Here is a 5443-nt window from a genome sequence, read left to right on the forward strand (position 1 = left end):
CTAAGAATTTTCATTCGAAGAGCACAAACTATGCTTCAATCTTGACCTGGGAACTCGGCTGTATATTCTACAAATGAAGGGGAAGGGGATAGAGTTACCGAAGCCGAGAGCATGGAGCAGCTAGACGTAATAAAGACTGACTGGACAGAGCAAACAAAAGCGGGGTTGCTTCTCGCTAGCTTGAATCACTGGACTAGTTATCGGTCGGCTAGCACACGAAAGAGGGGCTTACAAACTAGCCCTAAGTTCCATAGTCATCTAATATCATTCCGCGCGCAACCGATCAAAGGCTTTCTCGTTTGACTGTTCACGTGATTCCGTTAGTCAGTTCTCGGAGCATCGGTTGCCCCACGCATAAAAGGAGAGATCTAGAAAGGGGGAAGCGCTCGTTCTTCGCCACTGCCTTCTCTTGTTCCGCGCGTACCGTACATTCGTTACAATCGGCCGGTCAATACAGACGGATTTCTTCGCCGCTCTTTGAATTTCTTCTTGCAAGAGACGTCTACCGCTGGTTGAAATTCCACTCCGTCCCGAGGGAAACGAAAACCCAGATTTGCTTTATCAGGTATCAAACGGGAACTGCGAGCAAATAGAACAGCTTTCAGTAGTATCAATACCGTTACATGGATCGTAAATGCATGAATGTGATGTACCAAAAAATCTGCAGTTCCTAATGGAAGCGACTTTGCCGCCTACTGCTACTAAACCACCACCCCCCGAGCATATGCTTCAACAGGAATCACACATGGGTAAATTGATACAATAGAAACCTCTGAGAAAATGCCCGCCCGTAACCCAGCAGATAAAGTACATTACATAGTCCGTTTTAGGGATTGGCGACTTACCCATTCAGTGATTTTGGCACTGGACGTTCCAAAAATGGGTACTCTCAGGTCGGGTGAATTCGATAATAGACGTCTGTTGGCATTCCAGCCTTCCTTCCCCTTTCAGGGCAAGAAAATCCAGTACCTCTTGGTCTTTGGCTGCTTCTGTATGAATAGCCTCGAATCCAATCCTTTCAATCTCTCCAGCTGTAACACCTTCAGGTTCTGACTTAAGGTACAAGGAACTACTGAGTGCTATAGCCCCAAATCTCGAACAAGCTGCCAGTACTAATGAAACTCAGCCACAGGAGCAGTTCTCTTCACAAATGAGGAGTTTACTTATTTCTAGTTGTAGGCTTCTTTCTCTCTTTTATCAAGGAGGGGTATATGTGATGCATTACTAATTAGGATAGTGCCCTTTGCTAAATACTTTATAAAGAGATTAGAGTTGTTACCTCCACAGAACGTGGCGTCTTATGTCCAATCACTTGCTGCGGATCCTTTTTGTCTCTCTAGAAAGGGTGCCTGTAATCCACACTCAAACATAAATTTTATTTATAGCTTGTATAGGCTAAAACGCACGCAATCGAACTAAATGAAATCTATACCGTGAAGCCCCTGTTTATGGAGGGAAATGCCTTTGAGATGGAGCAGTCGGGAAATTCGTAAGTTATTTGACTTATAGCTTTATGTGTTAGGGTCCCCTGCAGCTGTAGCTAGTTGCTCCTTTAGGAAGCCGCGGGCATTAGGGTGGTTCGGCAAACTAAGTAGCTCTAAGGTCTCCCATATAATGAGGATAAAGTAAATAGTCTCCTCGAGAGCGTCCAGTACAGGAGTGCAAGACCCAACTTAGTAATCAGCCAAAGGAAAATATCATGCCATATAAGTGTTAGATATTCTATACGTGTTGAGGTAGCTCATGTGGCCAAGAACCAAGGAACGAATCAGCTGATATGATCCCACTTTCTTCAGATCATGCCTAATCAACAAGCACAGAACCTTTTCTCTTTGGACTTAGACTACTTGCACTTGCGATAACGAGTCTCGAATCTACTGACCCAGTTCTGCTTGATGAAACGGATTCCCAACTATCAACTGAGCCAATTTCTCCTACTGAGGATCTAGGCCCAGTAACATTTGTTGGAACTTCGAGAAGAGTATACCTTGAAACATAGCTTGCTAACTTTGGAACGGTTCTAGACCTGAGAAGCCTCAGAACTGCAGTACTAGGGCCTGGTCTAACTGAACTTTAGGTTTATTATGTTGGAACTACTAGGTTTGGGCCAGCTAGTGGAAGTGGAGATCCTTGAGGTTAGCAGGCTCTTTGACATAACTTGGTTATACGGGTCTTTCATTCATAGGAAAGACTATGTTTACTGGGTTTAGGCTAGGTGGTATAGTAGGAACTGGTCATAGTGCAGAACTGGGTCTGGGTTCGGTTAGTCGGTATGAACTGGTGATCGTGAAATGACTGGTGATTCTGGGGAAGTTACTGGACTTGGAATTACTGGTTTTAGTGAAGAAAGTGGTACTTAGGAATTAGCTTCAAGGTTCTAGGTACATCTGCCAGTCGAGATACGAGTGCTTCAGCTGGACCTGGATAAACTGATAGGAATCGTTCGGATACTAGGTTAGTTGCTTCCTCAATAGCAATAAGTAATCTTTAAACTGCAGGTTAAACTGTGTCTAGTTGGTTTGGATGCTTAATTAGTGAAACTCTAGTGGATGATCGTGAAACTTCGTTAGCTGGGCTAGTAACTAGTTATCGTCTGGAAAAAAGAGTTTGGGACCTTGCTGAAGGCGATTCACTAGAGAATCACGCACAGTTCCGTTTGACTGAGATGTGAATGCCCGTGATCTGCTCGATATAGTGATGGATTTAATGGCCGACGTCTAATCACATCGTTTCCTACTTTACAAAGTTGTATTCTGGAAATTCTCCTTGTATCAAGAATGGGCTCATCGAGAGGTACTGGGTATATCTTTTTTATTCGTTTCTTGAAAATCCCCAATTTTGAATCATCTTTCTTTCTTTCTTGATCTCTAATGGAAGTTATGGCAAAAGAGGTAGGATTCGTAGTGTCATTGCTTCTAACGGGCCGGTCTATCTTTGTTTGCATCCCCCTGGTCGTGGGAAGAGTGCTCTATCAACGGTTCGTGTGGACAAGAATCTATACCTATGCACCCGTAATTTTATGCCCCTTTACTTTGTTTAGGTACGAGGTCATTGAGATAAGTGAATACCTCTGCTTGGTACTGGGTCTATGAAATTCTATGAGTATTAAGAATTGTGCCTGGAGTATAAAGATTGTCACAAGGTCAAATGAGAGGAGACTCTTGTCTTCTTACCGCAAATTTATTCCTGAATCGAGGAGCTATAAGTATGCTACTGCTATAAGGGTTTTAACTTGTTCTTAAATTATAAATAATTCTCCCGTTTTGACACCTTAGCCTTCCGCTTGAACGGCTTCTGTCTTGACTAGCTACCTCTGAAAGAGGGAGACAAAGAAGGTATCGGCGTCCTCCCTAAGGGGAAAGTCACGCCTTGTCGACTCAATGATAACATCTACAGCAACCAATTCATGATCAGACTATCTGCCTCAGGAAGCGATCATCGGTCACCTTTCCTTCGGATAAGCAGTGACCTTGCTTAACAGAGAACTAAGAGACTTAGCATTCCTAAAAAGATCCGTGGAACCCTAAACCGCTTACTCCACCTCTCCAAATATATGATCTGACTCTCCAACATTTTCTTTGTTCTTCTTTGAGGTGTCCACAGATTCCTCGAGTTGTTTACCACTCCTCAACGTCACAGCACACACATTCTATTTTGGGTACTAGCTGCCTTTTAAAAATAGGAAACAAAACTAGGGAACGAAAAAAAGTTAGCCGCGAAGCAGCCATACTGCGAGTAATTTTGCTTGATCGAGAGCATTCAGTTGATTCACAGGCGGCTAAGAAATGAAAGGATCTGATTGAAGATTTGAAGAAAATCGTAGAAGGAAAGAAAATTCAAAGAAGTGGACAAATCCAAAAAAGTAGAGGTCAGATGTTAGGTATAGGCGTGTTAAGTATCGACCTAAAGGTCTTTACACACTGGACTCTTGAGGAGAGGCCCTACCCTCCTGTTTTAACTGGACTCGAAAAGAAGACAACCTGAAAACGAGAGCAAGAAGAACGCCGATTGAAGTATCCGATTCAGGAATGTTAGTCGACCGCGGTGAGTAGTGCCCCATGAGAAGGACTGTATTTTATGTATTATCTCCGCACCTGGATACTGGGTCTGATTCGCGGACAGGTCATTCGGGTGCCGACCCTTACTTGTCATTACTTCATCTGATGCCCAGTGTAGATGACCTCGAGCCTCTTTAAGGTGGCTTAATCTCCTCTATTTTCTCACTCAAATGCCAACTAAAATCATAGGTAAGAAATTTTTCCTTTTCAGTAATGAATTATCTAGTCAACTCGACTGGACATAAGAAAAGATGAAACTTTAGGAAGACATGAATTTGGTCTCTTTTTTCGGACTTGCAAGAAAAATCCGATGTCATCATAAAATAAGAAGAAAAACTCCAATCACACTAACTAAACTCATAAGAGAAGAAGTTCAAGAAAGACAGGCAACTTCGATGCGAAAGGCTCTGCCCCGGACAATGCGGGTAACCGGAGTTTAGTAGCAGAAAGGATGTCCGTCTTTCATCGCTTTCTTGTCCCATGGGAAATTTAGCTGGCGATGATCACATCTTTCCGTCTTGCAATAAGATCTCGCTCACTTTCATCGTCAGATAAGAACTAATGAAGTGAATTCAGTAAACTCATAAGAGAAGAAAAACACAACCTTAAAGAGCTTGGCGAAAGTATAGAAAGAACCACTTTCATCATAAGAGAAGAAAAACTTCAATCACTAGAGTTTCGTGAAGCTATCGAACTTGGTGTCAAAGAAAAATGCACTCGAAAGGCACCAAGAAAACGGATGCGCGTGCTAACGCGCAACGGCTTTATAGGTAGGAGCCGTTGCTTGTAGGCCTTGGTCTTCAGTTCTGAGTACTGTAGCGAAGAGAATGCATTGGATGGATGCCCGGGCATTGAGAAGGAAGGACGCTTTCAGAGGAGAAATTCCATGGGGAGATACCGTCTGTGATCCATGGATCTCCGATCGGGAAACCGTATCCAAGTTCTGTAGCGTGTCTGCGCTCTTTGGACTTTCAAACTTAGCGAACTGAAACATCTGAGTAGATAAAGGAAAGGAAATCAACCGAGACCCCGTTAGTCACGGCGAGCGAAAGAGGGTTAGAGCTTGAAAAGAATGCTAGCTTTCATTCAAGATTGGATGATGGAAAAACTAGCAAGCGATGACCAAGGTTCTACGCGTGCAGGGAACTGTATTGTGAAAATGTCGGAAGATCTGGACAGAGAAGGTGATAGCTCTATAGATTCGTTCCAAGGTTCGATCCTTCCCAGTAAAACGCGGCGTGTTCGAATGATGATCGCTTTTACGCGAGAAAGGGGGACCACCCTCTAAGCCTAAGTATTCCTCAATGACCGATAGTGTACAAGTACCGTGAGGGAAAGGTGAAAAGAACCCTATTTAGGGAGTGCAATAGAGAACTTGAAATCCG

Source organism: Papaver somniferum, chromosome 7 (assembly GCF_003573695.1).
Source record: "Papaver somniferum cultivar HN1 chromosome 7, ASM357369v1, whole genome shotgun sequence".
Taxonomy (NCBI): domain Eukaryota; kingdom Viridiplantae; phylum Streptophyta; class Magnoliopsida; order Ranunculales; family Papaveraceae; genus Papaver; species Papaver somniferum.